Consider the following 19,847-nt stretch of genomic DNA (forward strand, 5'->3'; position numbering starts at 1 on the left):
CCGTTTTCTGTCTTTTTCCTTTTTCCATTATGTTGATTTATTATATTTCAGTATAATATACCAATGCTCTGTCAACATTTGTTCAGAGTGTCTATTAAATACGATGACATGTACTCATTAATCAAGTATCATCTTACCTATCCATTTGGACGTATGGCGTAGGTTGTTTTTATTATCTTAGATTGCATGGCGTCCAAATTTGGATTATAACCACCATCAACTTTATCATATCATTACATACATGTAATAGGGTGGCAACGTTTTAAAAATAATTTAAATATTAAAGGAATGAATTTATGTGTGTTGGCGCGGTATTTCACCATCACATATCTGTTAACTTTTCTGAGACGGCAATAGGTAGCTGCTTATTTCCGTTGATAATGGCGCTAAAGAATTATATCCACCGCTACGTCATTACAGCGGGAAGATTACAAAGGGTTACGTTCCATCACCACTGGAGATATTAGTCCCGCACAAACATTATCGGGTATCACGTGGTACATGGATTAGTGTCATTTTGGTGTTTTTGTCACAAAATTGTCGACATTAAAGCAGATTTATAAAATTTAATCACTCTATGTTCATGTTTAAAGAATAAACTTTATATTAGGCAAAAAAAGTCTGTTTAGGGTTAAATTGGCAAAAAAATAGGGTCGGTCAGTCGGGAGAATTTTTTTTAGAATTTATTTTAGTGTCTTTCACTCTAAAATGATGGCCGGAACCGGAGTCGGAGATCGAAATCCCAACTTTTTTAAATGTTTTTTTTTCGTAGAAAAGTGGAAACAACATTAGGGTCGGGGAAAATAAATTAGGGTTGGTCGGGTAACCCTAAACACACATATTTTCTTTTTGGTCTAACGTACATGTATTCTGCTGGATAATGCTGGTATAATCAATCAATATGCATTATTTTCATTTAAAATGTCAATAATTTGATGAACAAATATAAAAGAAGGATTCATAATTTACAGAATTGTTTACAATAGAATAAATAGATAAATAATTATCTTTTGGATATATTAGGAAACAATATTGTCGATATGATTAATTATTCTTACAACAATAATTAATAACCCACATTTATCATAAATTATCATATTCACAACTGTAAGATACATTCATCTCCTACTCTTTGTAAAATATAGTTTCCCGTTTAACTGACAGACTCAACTCTTTCAGAATCAATTATTAGTATGTAAATGCGATGTACATGTAAACAGTAGAAAATGGAAATAACTGCCTGTGATATATTATACATTTATTTTTGAATAGACAAGAATACATTAGAGTTATAATCATTGTATTTGATTAATAGGAATTATTTCAAGAGCTTTGCAAGTAGATATGGTTGGCATGTTTATCTAACGATCATGTACTATCTATATGAACGATGCATTTTTACTGTCAATTTTAAGAATTGGGTGTGTTACTGTTTTGTTTTTTCATTCATAACCAAATTAATTAAGAAAATGTCTATGGGTTCTGCCCCCTTATATAAGGTTGTTAAAGCAAGTGCTTGTTGAAATAGGACTGTTTTCGTAGTATACCTCGTTTTTTTTATTGATATTTAAAACTCTATGGGAAGTTTAATCTATACAACAAACTTTTGATCGAACAATAACAAAGGCAAGACCGGACCTAGATTACTATGTACATTTGGTGAATACTACCTTAAATACATTGCTTTGATGAAATTTTAAAACCTTACGTCTCAGCTGGGAGATGTCGGATTAATTACTAACCTATTCAAACTAGCATATATATATAATTGTAACTGTAATCGATGGAAGTTTATCATATTACCAGTAGTGTTCTGATCGTACTGATCCGTACAACCAAAAACTTACGACATATGCAAAAGGTACACGACGTGGTACCTCTGATGTTCAGATATTCTAGATTATATTATTCTTTTAAAATTCGCTACGGTAATATGTTAAATTAATGTATGTATTTCCGGTCGTGCGAAAGTACGACAGGCAGGTAAGAGGGGCCTCCTGCGGGAGGTTTATGGGTTTTTACAAATGAATGGGAAATTGTGGAAGATATGCATACTCAAGTTATGGTAAGTATTACATCACGAAAAAATGGTTTTACAAAAAAAACTAAAATTTATATATATGATATGATAACGAACATTTTATCCAACGAATTTGACAGTTACACAATCCTTCAACACTTGGTCTGTCCTTGTTCACAAACAAAAGCAAATATTTTCACAGCTACGTGAAGTCTGTTTAAGACGGCTTATCATAGATCAAACCACCTGGTTTTAAAAATGAGCTGTTTTTTTCTTTTCTTCTTGTTGATTGTTTATTGGTATGCTCACTTTAAAAAACAAAAAGGAAAACAAAATAGCTCGTTTTAGAGACAGTTGAATCGATATAGGCTAATAATGGATTGGATCATTTTCATTCGAGTGTCGATCACATTGGTTGTTGGGACGACTGAACAATATAACGCAACATTGCCTGTGCCTCTTGCAGTATTGAAGGCATATTTACAGAAAATCGAATTTCAAAGCAGATTAACACAAACTAGTGTCCTTGTCATGATGTTTTCGTTTTTGTGGTCTCGTTCTATAACTTGGTGGAGTAGTTTTATTATGATAAAGGTATCTGACCAACTGAAAAACATCCGGAATGACGATCAACGAGATACTCAAGGCTAGAAGGATCGCTCCGACTACCCCTATCACCTGTGCAGAAGGTCTGTCATCTCTAGCACTGATCTTCTTACGACCAGAGGACGAAAGGGATAATCTATCCACCGCCAGTTCGGCCTTCAGTTCCGCGACTATACAATTGACATCATTCTGTGTACAGACAGTGGTGGACTCCGTGGAAGTTGTGGATGATCGAGGAAAAGGGGTTTGGTCAGACGACACGACTGATGTAGACCGGTTAGAGGTCTCATTGTGTATTGTCGTGGTAGAGGTGTAGTCTGTACTGTTCACGAACGTCACACCTGCCATTCAGAACATGTGATCATTATGGATACACAGGATGCATTTTGTCTATTCTACATGTACACACTAAAGGGTTAGGGCTTAATTACCTTCAACAGACAATAATTTGACCAAGCTTAAATGCCTTGTCTTATCCGACTTAACACTACGTATACAGCTTACCTCAGTGTTTGGAACACACATACATTCTACAAATGAAATGAGTTTAGCTATTTATTTAACATTAAAGCAATGCATATCGTTTGCTTAATGAAGATGACTAAAAGACAAAACTCATTGGCTTCACTATTAGATGATTGTAATTGGGATAATATAAAAAAGAAACAATGATATTGAAGAATTTCTATGGGATTATATAATCAGATTTTTAAAAACCTAAATTGTTACATAAATTATCACTGAGATGATAATTAGTTCATGTATAATTATTTCACTATTACCCTTTTGTATTATCCATGTAGCGTCAGAGCTTGAAAGAAATCCAACGTATTCAACTTCGGACAACATCGTTAAGTTGTTACTCACCGTTTAATTATGTGGGGTGGGATTTTTTTTCGGAAAAATTACGATATTTAAAAATATTCTCCGTTTAATATAAATTCATTACTCTAAAATATTTGTTATTAAGTATATATGCATCCATAATACAGATGTAATCAATATTGCATCGCACCACATGTCTTGCTTCAACATGTCCCCATCTGGGTCCATCTTAGTATACATGGTTTATTGGGAAAATGGCGATATTTAAAAAATAATTTTATGTGTTTTATATGAATTTTTCACTAAAAAATATTTGTTATTAAGTATATATGCACTAATAATGCGGATGATATCAATATTACATCGCATCACATTTCCTGATTCAAAATGTACCCGACTAAGTCCGTCTTCGTATCCGGGTCGTTTTTTTGGAAAAATCGCGGTATTTAGAAAAAATTTCATGCGATGAATATGAGTTGGGTCTAAGTTTGTATACGATTTTTAGCCCACCATCATCAGATGGTGGGCTATTCAAATCGCCTTTCGTCCGTGGTCCGTGGTCCGTCCGTCCGTCCTTCCGTCCGTCCGTCCTTCCGTCCGTCCGTCCGTCCGTCCGTTAACAATTCTTGTTACCGCTATTTCTCAGAAAGTACTGAAGGGATCTTTCTCAAATTTCATATGTAGGTTCCCCTAGGACCCTAGTTGTGCATATTGCATTTTGCGACCGATCGGTCAACAAGATGGCCGACAGGCGGCCATCTTGGATTTTGATAGTTAAAGTTTGTTACCGCTATTTCTCAAAAAGTGCTGAAGGGATCTTTCTCAAATTTCATATGTAGGTTCCCCTAGGACCCTAGTTGTGCATATTGCATTTCGGGACCAATCGGTCAACAAGATGGCCGACAGGCGGCCATCTTGGATTTTATTAGTTAAAGGTTGTTACCGCTATTTCTCAAAAAGTGCTGAAGGGATCTTTCTCAAATTTCATATACAGGTTCCCCCAGGACCCTAGTTGTGCATATTGCATTTTGGGACCGATCAGTCAACAAGATGGCCGACAGGCGGCCATCTTGGATTTTGATAGTTAAAGTTTGTTACCGCTATTTCTCAAAAAGAACTGAAGGGATCTTTCTCAAATTTCATATGTAGGTTCACCTAGGACCCTAGTTGTGCATATTGCATTTTGGGACCGATCAGTCAACAAGATGGCCGACAGGCGGCCATCTTGGATTTTGATAGTTAAAGTTTGTTACAGCTATTTCTCAAAAAGAACTGAAGGGATCTTTCTCAAATTTCATATGTAGGTTCACCTAGGACTCTAGTTGTGCATATTGCATTTTGGGACCGATCGGTGAACAAGATGGCCGACAGGCGGCCATCTTGGATTTTGATAGTTTAAGTTTGTTACTGCTATTTCTCAAAAAGAACTGAAGAGATCTTTCTCAAATTTCATATATAGGTTCCCTAGGGCCCTAGTTGTGTATGTTGCATTTTGGGACCGATCGGTGAACAAAATGGCCGACAGGCGGCCATCTTGGATTTTGATAGTTTAAATTTGTTACCGCTATTTCTCAAAAAGTACTGAAGGGATCTTTCTCAAATTTCATATGTAGGTTCCCCTAGAACCCTAGTTGTGCATATTGCATTTAAGGACTGCTCCATAATGCTTTTTGGGACTGATCGGTAAAAAAGATGGCCAACCGGCCGCCATCTTAGATTTCATTGTTGAAGTTTGTTACCACTTTTTCTTAGAAAGTACTATAGCGATCTGTCTCAAATTTTATATGTAGTGTGTTTGAAAAAGTTTGAAAAGCAGGGAAAAGATCCTCTTTCCATTTTCAGACATAAATCATTCTTTGGTGGGCGCCAAGATCCCTCTGGGATCTCTTGTTAAAGGATTATCTGGTATTTAAGACATATTTTCATTAGTTTAGTACTTTTGTTTGATAATTTGAACATATGCATGCTATTTAAAGATGCTCCACCGCCGACAGAGCAAAAATGATACTCATCATTTGGACAATAATTGGTGTTTAATCGTGTTTATATATGTCTAAATCACACACACACAAAAAAATCATATAATATAATTTGTTTTGCTTTGGTGCATGCGCAATCAGTACTTCATTTCATATAGGATAGAGTACCACGGATTTTTTTCGGGATGCAATTATTTATTTTTCAATATTTTTGTCTTGAAGTAAAATGAGAAACTCAAACTTTTCAATGGTGGTAATGGTGTAAAGTAATAACTTTTGTAACTGAAGAAAAATACTAATTCGTCTGTTCCTGTTTTTGAAAGAGAAAAAAAAAACTTTTTGTCAGCGGTGAAGCATCTTTAAAAGAAAATGCGCAATGAAAAATTGTCCTAAGTTGAAAGACAATCGGAATCAAGAGACGTTGGAGAGTCGCCGTACGCGTAGATGTACAGACTTGGGTTTGTAATAATCAGCTTCTATATGGAATGCATAGTAATGGGATAAATATATAAGAAGATGTTTATATTTATTATTTATAATAAACATTCCTCTTTATTCCTCCAAATAGAAGAGTTCCATAGAATGAACAAAATTTAACATGACAAAGAAGAAAACAAATAAAAGTGGAAAATCAACGTACAAGAAACGTAAACAAAAAAAGTATTTATATGTATTTCTTCAAGAAAAACACCTTTATGACAAAGGCAAAATACCTTTGTCATGAGGGTTTTTTCTTGAAGAAATATATGATGAATATACAAAGAACATTTTTTGAACTTTCTATATATATATATATACATGTATAAGCAATTTTACATTTTTTTTACATTGACAAAAAGTGAACTGGATATATATATACTTGTAAACGTAGCAATAAAACGATGAACCAAATATCCATATTAAGTGATACAATATTATGTGAACCTTACAGTTTAGACACAAGCTTTGAAAAAAGAAATATTATGTTAGAGCACTTGAAGAACTAAATGAAAAATAACTTATTGAAATGTTAGTGCTGAGACTTTGTCAGCATGTATTTAAAAGTGTTTAAAATATTTTCATCAGTTTAAAACGATTTCTTTATTTAAAAACAACAAGAACACAAAAGGATGGAGTCAATTGTTAATTCATTTGAAAACATACATTGGTATATCAGTCAGCGGGAACGTGGATGAAAATGCAAGAAAAAAGAAACAACTATCTGTAACATTTAGATAAAGCTACATGATATAAAATACATAATATCAATATACACTAAATCATTTATTTTAAAAATCAGGTTAACCTCGATATATTTTAACACATGGATATAATATCTGTATACAGCACTCGTATACAGTAGACATGTCAGGACATATAGTTTGCTCTAAGTATAGACGAGTTATCTATCTTTACGGGCCCCACCAGCGCCGGTCCTAGTGAGGGACAGCTCAGCTGTTTGATGCCACTCCATTTTTTACCAAATTGATCACATGATGAGTACTATTGATAACTGTCCAATATAGAGATTTCCTAATTGATATTACCTCAGTAAAATGCTGGAAATTCGCTGGTACCAATGAAACACAACGGGTTATCCTTTTCATAAGAACGTTTTATCAAGATTTCTAAATGAAACATAATGTGCTACAATTGCAAACAATGTTATGATATGTTGACGGGCTTAAATGTTGTAGATTCATCACCATTGCCAGTTAAAGTCCATAATAGTCCTAAGGTATGAATGGGGCAGTAATGTTGACACATAAAGGAAAATAAATTACTTTGCTTAAAACTACATGTTCCAATGATAGAGAAATGTCTATTTCTGAGTGGTCTAAAGCATAAAACAAAATATTGTGTATGGAATCAATAAAGTACACAGAGACAAAGCATTGCAATAATATACTTGTAATTCTATCTTTTTTTTATTATTCTCACATTCATGTCACTAAGCAATCATAATCATATATCCAGAGAAAGTTCTGGACGTTCACTAATTCCATAAGCCGTCTTGTATTCATGCTATAATAAAGCCCTGTAGCTACGCGTAAATCATATTATAATAACTGTTTTAATGATTTCATATTTTGCCATACTTCCTATCATCCAAGTACATAGATTGTATTTCGGAGGAATCCAAATTCCAACCATGTTCTGTAATGATTAACTGTCAAACAGCAACTGTTAACCAAGAATACAACGCACCAGCTACAATAAGCCCAATGATATTGAACACGGATTCTTATGTCCAACAGTTGTTCAAATTTAATGGGCCGTATACACTGTGTGTGTAAGTGATACGTTTGTACCGCAATATGCAGGCGCATTAATAAAATCGTGGCCTTGACAGACTAAAATGTGGTTTAAGTTCAATCCTAAACATCTCCCTCTGACCGAAAGTAAATATTAATAGATTCTTACCTTCATTTGTTTCTCGGCACAATTGCAGACACGCAAACAGAATTTGTAGCAACATGACTGCTGGTCGGTCGAGTTGGAAAAATATTAGTACATACTTCTTTAAACATGTTCCCAGCACTGAGTTCCGTTGTGCTGGCCTTTTGAAAGACATGGGCGGCTTTTAAGAAGATCATGATACGCATTCCATGGCCCTTAATGATTGGTTCATATTTGTGTATCTATCAAAAGTTGTCATCTAGAGGCAAGTGATTTGTTTCTTTGTACACATTTCCCCTGTGGTAGTTCGATTATCTGATATGGAATATTGTCCTTTCTTGTCCATCACTTGTGCCGCAGAGAGCTATATATCTTTAGTAAGTAATTGTTTTGGAATCCATAGATCTAATCGTGTGCATGTCCAAATACAATGATAATTGGTCAATAACAATCATTTTAAACAAACAATAACAAATACAGACAATTAGAAATACCGCGATATCTTTGATCACGTGTCTCCAGGGATACAATTCAAAATTGTCTGAAACATTTTACTGGAAATTTTTATGTCTCCGCAGTTTATACATGTGTTTGTTTTCAGATCATCATCGCTCAATTCCCGCCGGGTTGTCTTGTGCTGTTTTAAGGTAAATTTCCCCATAGTTCAACATTCTTTCTATATATACACGTACTTGTTTAACAGTTGTTTAATTAAGTAAATCTATTGCTATGTAATGTATTAAAGAGACAGATGAATCTATTATTTATACTAGGTTGTTAGCCGAATCTGCAATTTCTTTACTTTTTATGTACTTGTATATAACATTCATTCGAAGTAGATCAATTCCATCAATACAAATCACAAACAAAATATTCAGTGAGGCAATCCCTCATAATTTAATGTTTAATTATAATTTAATACTCAAGTATTAAACTACATAATTTAAGCGTCTCTATGAAAAAAAACCCGTTTTGTCTCCTTTATTATGAAACTTCAACATTTATTATACCTCACCGATGAGGAACAGTCGCTGATTGGTCGAGAGACGTCAAGTGTGAGGGCGACAAAACATCGTGTATCCCGATGTGCGTCATGTTCAAAAATCATGTTTCTCACATGCGGATCCCCTCGTACGACGGAACTCTCCGATGTATTCCGATAACAAACCAAATTGATGGCATACGACGCTTCCGTCTGCCTTTGACCGAGGAAATTAGTAATATACTTATGATAAAAGATACAGATAGCACAATTACACTCGACATAATGTTTATATGATGTAATATGCTAAAGGAAGTTGATTTGGGCTGAAAGATACGGTAGGTCTAACTTATGATTTAACATATAAATGTTACGTTAGCCCAACAGTGTTTGAGCAAACAACTTAAATTCTAGCCATTGCGTTAGACTTGTATTCTGGCGCGCAATTTTTTTTCGATATAATAAACAATTTATTGCCCTGGCAGTCGGGAGACATGACTCTTAATTTACCCGCGGCAAGTCATATTTCCCTCGGGAAATATGACATGCCTTGGGTAAACAAAGCGTCATGTCTCCCTGCTGCCAGGGCAATAAATGTATAATATACACGATAGAAATCTGCAAGAAAAGGTTTATATCATTAGGCTCAATAATGACATATATGAAGTTGAAGTTTCGTGATGAGGGAGACAAAACTAATTTTTTTTCATAGAGACGCTTAAACTATGAAGGATTACATCGAGACCTTTAACTATATAAATAACCGTGATTCTAAGTGACGACATAAAGCTTAACAGGGTAAGGCCTGCAAGAAGGGTGTTCAATATTGAAAAAAAAGGTTTTGGTTAACATATGTACACGTCAATAGTTTTATAAAGACATCAATAAGTTTCATTATCGAACCTAACGATATTATCCCTTTATTGCATTATATAAAACTATGATGTACACATGTTGGCATTGACGAAAACCAAAACGATTTTTCAGACGTTATTATTATCACGTATATATAGAAGTTATACAATAAGTGGTTGTAGAATATTGAATATATTCCACACGAGTGAGTAAATTTTTAAAAACAACTTTTGTGACGTTTACTGGGTCCGCCCAGTCACAATTAACTGATGATCTATAGTGTCTATATTATGTACTGTTCCTATCAAATTACTCAGTGCAAATATATACAAATAATACACAGCTGACCTAGCTGTGATTCTATATATCCCTAAATATTATGATTAACAATATCAATCCTACTGATCACTCAGTGCCTCTGAGTGATCATGATAACTTAACTTCAAAATATACCAACAGCATAAATCATACAGATCAGAATAATTATTAAATGATTAGCAACAAATACTGAGTGATCTATAAGCCTATGCGAGTAGTCTCCCCTACCTCGGGTGATTCGATAATCCCTACTCGCACATATATAACAAGACTACGATAAAATCAATGTAATATTATCTATTAAGAACCTTTCCCTAAGGCCTAACACAACCGAGCTACCGAGTACTCAAAATCACTGTGTACTCACAGTACTCACTGCTACTGAGCACTCACGTTTACCGAGTACTCTCAGAGCAATCACTCCAGCAATGATTCACACACAATCATTACATATTACCGAGTACTCACAGAGTAATCACTAGTACTCTCAATGATTCACGTAAACGCAATCATTCAACGAGCAATCCCAAGGCTCAGTTTACAACTTACTCTCCAGAGTATTTAACGCGGAGGAGGAAAGCCTTATTCAGGCACGTCAATCTCCGATCTCAACTCTACCGTAAGTTATTATCAACTGACGTATATAGGCAAGCCTTGTTCAGGCACATCTATATTTACCTTGTACTAACTAGAAGGTGTTCTCGCTTCAACAGCTCGTTCAACAATCAGAAAAACTCTCTGATTGATTGATGGGGCTTAACGTCCTTGTTCCGGTTATAACCGAGCCTAGGAAAAACTCTCGTTGAAACCGCGGCTTTATATACTGCCGGGCAACGACATTAGCGCCCTCTATTTACAACAATCCTATGCCATAGAACGCTTAACTTACATATAGCTTAACATTACAAGCGTCTACTTGACGGAGAGACTAATAGACAAAATAGAGCGGACAGCGATTCCGGATAGCATGGTAATACAACCGTATTTCATCACACTTTTAAAAACAACTTACGAGTGCGGAATAAATTCAATATTCAACAACCACGAGTCGTGTGACCTGTTTCTACCACAATGATATTCGCGCTTTTAGCCGATAGAAATACGGTGAGGATACGGTGAGCAGTATTTGCTGAAATATGCAACTAGGGTGTAGTAATATTTTCCTCAGTAAAAAGAATATTAATAAGCTTAAGGGCGCACACGAAGGGCCCGAAGTGCGAAGCACATTTAAGGTAACACATACATGAAAATATCTTCCAAATTCAATCCTACACACTGACAGCTTCAGTTTGCGGCCGCCATTATTTACCCACTGTAAAATATCCCATCAGCGTGATTGCGATGCTTTGAAGTCAGCTAATTATATAATAGATCGGTTCAAACGCTTTCATGATCCGACGAACGTTATCTTCATCCGACAGAAGCTCAGTGCTATTGCTTTTTATTTGCAAGCGTTCAAGTGACTTGGAAGAAACACATTCTTTCGCCTGACTAACGACACTTACTCCCCAACATAAAAATAAACTTGACGTTTCGACCTAACACACAAAATTGTGAATAGTAAACTACAGTATGCTAATTTTAATGAATATATTTGTATTTTTAAAATAATAAAATGTCAAATTTAATAGTATTCGAATCAAACGAAATGTTGAATGTTAAATGTTCAAAAAGCATGAGGCGAAACTTCTGGGGCGAATTGAAAGTCCAAAACAGCAAAAAAATATTTCAGACTTCCATCAAAATTGTCCAAAAAATATAATACTGTGTGTTAATTTCAATGAAATTTGTATTAACTAAAGAAATGAATCGATTAATAAAATTCGAATCAAACTTAGTTTTGAATGTAGAATACTAATTAACTATGGGGCGAAACGTCTGCGACATGTCGACTCACGGTCAATTTTGTTGCGAAACGTCTGACATACATGTCGTCTGCTACACCAGTCATGTGCTATTCAGCTTGTAATCAATATTTTGAGTAGACTAGTAATGTTTTCTACACACAAGTGTCAAGTTTATCTTCAAAACGTTCATCATTGCCCACTGGAAACTTTAGTAACCATAATCTGATTAGTTTCCCCATTTTTTTTAAATATCTATTTGGCTCATTCTAGTACAGTTGATCTTAACAGTTACCCATCTGATCTTACAGATTTTTTCCACTCTTAGTGAACCATTGGTCAAGAATCCTTCGCTGAAGCCAAATCAAATTTATCCACCCTGCAGGTAGGGCGTAAGAATTGTACCTACTGCCCCTTGCATGATCGTAAAAGGCGACTGAATTTAGGATCTTATCTTTTCTTTCTTCCTAACTTACTTTTTACTTCCTAACGTCTCCCTTCACACCATCTCACTTTTGGCCTTTGGTGAGCGCTCGACGCAGTGAGAAAGCGTAGGGTTCTGCCCCCTGGCCGAGACACACCAAAGTCTATAAAAGTGGTAGTTTCTGCTCCTGATTAGCATTCAGCATAACGGGAGTGAGACGACTGGTTCGCCCATTGTCAGTATAATGTGGCCGGGTGGGGTGTGTTGCTTGGTGTCTTTGGCGGCACACTTCAGTGATATAGCACTAGAAAAAGGGCAACAGTTCCACTGCACAAGAAGACACAACATGAATATACCATAGTCTCTCAAAACATGCACCTCGCACACATACACACAACACACGGCATACATAGGAGGCCGTACTTTCATGACCCTTAATCAAACAAATGATCCACCCATGCAGGAGAAAATGAACGTCGATCATGATCACCACCTCATCGCGTAGTTGATAATATTTATTCCAAAGAAGATGATCTGACGAATCACAAACCATGTCAATCAACTTATCGTGTAGTTGATGTACCAGATGATGGGAATTATTTCTTTTCGTGTCAGTTATTAATGCATGGGAATTTCAATCACTCAAATGACCTAGGCTCTTGATTTGTGAACATATATACAACAACTGGGATTTCTTTAAGGATTATGTTTCTCTTCGCCATGACAGACACACACAAGAAACATACCGGACTGCAACAAGTGTTGGTGGGTAACTAACGATACCAGTAAATAGTTTAATGTATGAAGATATACTGTACAATCAGCACTTGAATGGTTAAAAATGCATAATCCACCCAAGCACCTTGGTAAAGAAATATAGATTGTGTCATAGGGTTGATACACCTCTTACAAGGGCTTGATCTCCGGATATTCAACGTTTAAAAGGCTGTGTGAATCAAAATTATGAAAATGGTTTTCTCATGAAGCTTTCCAGGCCTTGTTAATGAAAATTGAATCCCATTCTATAGACAGCGTCATTGAAGAGTAAACATGTGTCAAAGTTTTTTAGATATGTACTGTATATACACCTATTTTCAACGAATATCATCTTGCACGTTTTGAAATTTATTGTTAATTTCAAGAAAAAAACTTTCTGTCAAGTTTATCCGTCGTCAGGTTGGGGACTTCATACTATGACAATATTCACTTGTGTCTTATTGTATAAATTCTATCAATTTGTATATTTGGTTATTATTCATAGGTCAAATTTTAATAAAGAATCTATTGGTATTAAATTTTTGAAATTGGAAATATCTTTAAGATGAAATGTTACTCATTTAACGTCTGATTGAGTTTAAATTTTCATAGTTGCTTCAATAATATAAACCTCAATGTTGGACTATATAAAAGCGTGCGCACGGCACGGTACCGTTTCCTCCCGCCAAATAATCATCAGGCCATTGTAATCAAGTTTAAGTCCATATCAGACGCGTTTAATATACTAAACCCATCAGTGAAATCCTGTCCATCACCTGTAGTTCGGTCAAAGTTCATCGTGTCAGCCAATCATGAAGAATGCGTACAGAGTTTATAACACGTATGGTATAAACAAATTGTTAATCAACAGTTGCACTGTTTATTTGATACCCTGAGTGTTAAAAAACACCGCCTTTTGTGGTAGGAATTAAAATAACGTATGTTTGTCACTGTTTAGGAAGATTTAATCATAACAAACAAAGAGCCATGTTTTATATTTAAACGTTTTATTAAAAGTGACTTGTATGATTAACAATACTATTAAATTACATTTTTCTCATTATTCGATTTGTCAGTTTAGGTAAGACAATTAAGATAATGAAGGGCCTTTTAATAATGTTATAATTAATTTTCTCTTGGTTACTGGCTTTCTGATTGGCCTATTCATTTTTTTCATTCCACGATGGAAAAAAAAACCGAGAATGGCGCGGAAATCCCGACGTTATCGTCACGTCACAATAGAAACATTGACGTTACGTATTGATTTGGAAAAAATAATCCCTTGGAAAACATCAATGGATTCGTACGTGTAAACGTATTTCATTTTATAAAGTAGCCTGGAAAATTAATAATAAGCATTGAAGTAACTATTTTTTAATTTCATCGGGGTATGAAATAAATTTTGTTTGCAAACTTTTGTGAGAATCCGCTAAGCGGATTCACACAATAGTTACCTCAATGCCTAAATGAAGATATAACAAAGAAGTACGAGTGCAATCTAAATAAATCGTTCTTGATTTCAGATGTTAAAAATAACATGTTTCTATAAAAAATATTAACGGTCATTAAGATGATTTTACATCATGTATACCAAACTCCAGAGAGATCTTGGTGCCTATCTTTGAAGGACCTATATATGTTCAATGAAAGGTAGATTCCTTCTGTAAGTCAGAAACTTCACTTTTGACGTGAGGTTGCCAAGAGTAGTGAAATTGCATCATATGCTATCTATTTAAATTACATTTCACCCGTGGACAAATATCCGTCTGTTTATCCTTCCTCAAACAGCGCTAACATTTTGGATTTCGGCTATTAAAGGTTGTTACTATAATAGTTCCTAATGGAAATATAACCATTCTCCCAACATAAAAGTATGAATCACTAGACAATAGAATCTAAATCGCAATTAATCTACAAAATAGATAAACTGCATGAGTGGACATTTTTGATTGTGCAGTATTTTGATACAATTAGGTGTTTAAAAATGTCCTTTACACAGAGAAATCACCTTCTTAGAAAGTGTAAGATTCAAATAAATGTAACACCATCAATAGTAAGAACGTTATACCAAGACGGTGATTAACACATGTTGTTATAATCACTGAGGACCTTCTCGTTTTGGTATTTGCATATTGCAGAGTTATATGCCCTTGCAAAAAAGTATTGATTGTGACGTCATGTGTTTGCGAATGTGACGTCATAAACGACGTAAATATATAAAAATAATGTATGCAAGGGAGGTAAGTATGCAGGAAGAATATGATCATCATAAATATTTAACCGTCAGTATCAGATGACCATTACACAATGATATGAACTGTGTTAAATAAAACAACAGATTACCACATATAGCCGAGAAACAAATATACAATTGTGAATACACAGGTAATTATTATTCTCTTCCATCTCTGTCTTGTCATACATCATTATTATTTTTTTTATTTTTTTTTCAATTCTGGGTTTGGGGAGGGGTGGTGGGTTATCATATGATAAATGATATATATGTCTGTCACAATACATACCTATCACCATACAACTCACCCAAAGATACACTCGACATTTAACCATAGGCAGTGGAAGATGCCAAATAGCAGGTGAGATTAATGAAATCTGTTTCCTGTAACCTGTTACCTGTAAGTGATCGAGATCGGGTTATCTCAGTCGAGGACTAAGATTTTGTAGCATAGCCGAGGTTGGGATGTTGCAAAACCTTAGCCCGATAATGAGATACCCGATCTCGATCACTTCAAGTTAAAAAAAATTCTCGCGCCTCAACGATATAATAAAACTTATCTATATACGCGTTCCGAGTGTAAAATTATCCCGTCTTATGCCTCCTGGTTCAAAACCGATGAACCATTTCACCTGCGCTTCGAATTCAGTAATTCCGCGTAAGGTATAGTGCGATTATATCAAAGAAAAAAAAGATGATCAATCTGTGCATACTATTTCAATAATTAAAAAACAATAACCAAACAACGCATGGTAAAAGACTGAATGTACAGATTTCTAATAAAATCGATTATCTGAAGCGTGTGACGTCACCGATTCGATAGTATGACGTCACATGTGCGGACTGTTTCGTTTAATGGAATAAAATTCCATCAAAAATCGTGTAAAGGTATCAGACAGATCAGACGAGATAGAAAAATCATGTGAGATTTCCCTGTTCGAGGTGCGAGAATAATAAATATTTGCAGTGCCTCGCTCCAGTTCATTTGTTTGGTCAAATCTCAAATATGTTGTTGTGGATATAAAGAATTTTAACTTCAGAAAAATAATCACATTTAAGATTTAGGACAAACACAACTCAAATAAAATGGCAAACATAGCATTTGTGCATAAATCATTCACCAGAAACACCATGGTCTTGTACAGCACGCATATCACAATCGTCAAACAGCATGTCTCCATGTGACTATCATCGAGTATTGTGTCAACAATATTCCCAATTTAAGTTTTATCACAATCCGTGCTATTGGAATGGTAAGGTCGATACCCAACTTTTTTGTTTCCATTTGTGTACTGAACTGAAGAGTCAATGACTAGTACCCAACTTTTCTATCCATTTGTATACTGAACTGAAGAGTCAATGACCAGTACCCAACTTTTCTATCAATTTGTGAACTGAACTGAAAAGTCAATGACCAGTACCCAACTTTTCTATCCATCTGTGTACTGAACTGAAGAGTCAATGACCAGTACCCAACTTTTCTATCAATTTGTGAACTGAACTGAAGAGTCAATGACCAGTACCCAACTTTTCTATCCATTTGTGTACTGAACTGAAGAGTCAATGACCAGTACCCAACTTTTCTATCCATTTGTGAACTGAACTGAAGAGTCAATGACCAGTACCCAACTTTTCTATCCATTGGTGTACTGAACTGAAGAGTCAATGACCAGTACCCAACTTTTCTATCCATTGGTGTACTGAACTGAAGAGTCAATGACCAGTACCCAACTTTTCTATCCATTGGTGTACTGAACTGAAGAGTCAATGACCAGTACCCAACTTTTCTATCCATTTGTGAACTGAACTGAAGAGTCAATGACCGGTACACAACCTTTATATCAATTTGTGTACTGATTTGAAGAGTCATGTATGTGTGGTTCGGTCGGTACCCTACCTTTCTGTCTATTTGTATACTGATTTGAAAAGTAAATATATGTGTGGTTCAGCCGGTACCCTACCTTTCTGTCTATTTGTAAACTGATTTGAAGAGTAAATATATGTATGGGTCAGCCGGTACCCTAACTTTCTGTCTATTTGTATAATGATTTGAAGAGTCAATGTATGTGTTGTTCAGGCGGTACCCTAACTTTCTGTCTATTTGTATACTGATTTGAAGAGTAAATATATGTGTTGTTCAGCCGGTACCCTACCTTTCTGTCTATTTGTAAACTGATTTGAAGAGTCAATGTATGTGTTGTTCAGCCGGTACCCTACCTTTCTGTATATTTGTATACTGATTTGAAGAGTAAATATATGTGCTGTTAAGCCGGTACCCTAGCTTTCTGTCTATTTGTATACTGATTTGAAGAGTCAACCATGTGTGGTTCGGTGGGTACCCTAACTTTCTGTCTATTTGTTTACCGATTTGAAGAGTCAATGTATGTGTTTTTCGGTCGGTACCCTTGTATACTGATTTGAAGAGTCATATATGCGTGGTTCAGCCGGTAACCTACCTTTATGTCTATTTGTATACTGATTTGAAGAGTCAATGTATGTGTGGTTTGACCGGTACCCTACCTCTCTATTCATTTGTCAAGGTATGTGTGCTTTGCTTTGCCTTTGAAATAGATACCTGCATAATATTACAAAGTCCGGAACAAAGACTATGAGTACAAATGCTACCAGGAAAGCTACCCCTACCATACCAATCGCCTGTGCGGACGGCCTGTCATCGTTAGCACTGGTTTTCTTCCTAATGGTGGATGAGAGAATTTGTTTGTCCACAGTCAACTCCTTCTTCACGGCTTCTATTACACAGCTGACGTCATTTAAGGCACAGTCGAACGATGTGGTATTGAGCTTGATACAGACACACGGACAAACCCCGCTTGCCATTGTGGAAGTGTATGTTGTTGTCAATGACCAGTACCCAACTTTTCTATCCATTTGTGTACTGAACTGAAGAGTCAATGACCAGTACCCAACTTTTCTATCCATTTGTGAACTGAACTGAAGAGTCAATGACCAGTACCCAACTTTTCTATCCATTGGTGTACTGAACTGAAGAGTCAATGACCAGTACCCAACTTTTCTATCCATTGGTGTACTGAACTGAAGAGTCAATGACCAGTACCCAACTTTTCTATCCATTGGTGTACTGAACTGAAGAGTCAATGACCAGTACCCAACTTTTCTATCCATTGGTGTACTGAACTGAAGAGTCAATGACCAGTACCCAACTTTTCTATCCATTGGTGTACTGAACTGAAGAGTCAATGACCAGTACCCAACTTTTCTATCCATTTGTGTACTGAAGTGAAGAGTCAATGACCAGTACCCAACTTTTCTATCCATTTGTGTACTGAACTGAAGAGTCAATGACCAGTACCCAATTTTTCTATCCATTTGTGAACTGAACTGAAGAGTCAATGACCGGTACACAACCTTTATATCAATTTGTGTACTGATTTGAAGAGTCATGTATGTGTGGTTCGGTCGGTACCCTACCTTTCTGTCTATTTGTATACTGATTTGAAAAGTAAATATATGTGTGGTTCAGCCGGTACCCTACCTTTCTGTCTATTTGTAAACTGATTTGAAGAGTAAATATATGTGTGGGTCAGCCGGTACCCTAACTTTCTGTCTATTTGTATAATGATTTGAAGAGTCAATGTATGTGTTGTTCAGGCGGTACCCTAACTTTCTGTCTATTTGTATACTGATTTGAAGAGTAAATATATGTGTTGTTCAGCCGGTACCCTACCTTTCTGTCTATTTGTAAACTGATTTGAAGAGTCAATGTATGTGTTGTTCAGCCGGTACCCTACCTTTCTGTATATTTGTATACTGATTTGAAGAGTAAATATATGTGCTGTTAAGCCGGTACCCTAGCTTTCTGTCTATTTGTATACTGATTTGAAGAGTCAACCATGTGTGGTTCGGTGGGTACCCTAACTTTCTGTCTATTTGTTTACCGATTTGAAGAGTCAATGTATGTGTTTTTCGGTCGGTACCCTTGTATACTGATTTGAAGAGTCATATATGCGTGGTTCAGCCGGTAACCTACCAATTATGTCTATTTGTATACTGATTTGAAGAGTCAATGTATGTGTGGTTTGACCGGTACCCTACCTCTCTATTCATTTGTCAAGGTATGTGTGCTTTGCTTTGCCTTTGAAATAGATACCTGCATAATATTACAAAGTCCGGAACAAAGACTATGAGTACAAATGCTACCAGGAAAGCTACCCCTACCATACCAATCGCCTGTGCGGACGGCCTGTCATCGTTAGCACTGGTTTTCTTCCTAATGGTGGATGAGAGAATTTGTTTGTCCACAGTCAACTCCTTCTTCACGGCTTCTATTACACAGCTGACGTCATTTAAGGCACAGTCGAACGATGTGGTATTGAGCTTGATACAGACACACGGACAAACCCCGCTTCCCATTGTGGAAGTGTATGTTGTTGTCAATGACCAGTACCCAACTTTTCTATCCATTTGTGTACTGAACTGAAGAGTCAATGACCAGTACCCAACTTTTCTATCCATTTGTGTACTGAACTGAAGAGTCAATGACCAGTACCCAACTTTTCTATCCATTTGTGTACTGAACTGAAGAGTCAATGACCAGTACCCAACTTTTCTATCCATTGGTGTACTGAACTGAAGAGTCAATGACCA

Source organism: Argopecten irradians, chromosome 2 (assembly GCF_041381155.1).
Source record: "Argopecten irradians isolate NY chromosome 2, Ai_NY, whole genome shotgun sequence".
Lineage (NCBI taxonomy): Eukaryota > Metazoa > Mollusca > Bivalvia > Pectinida > Pectinidae > Argopecten > Argopecten irradians.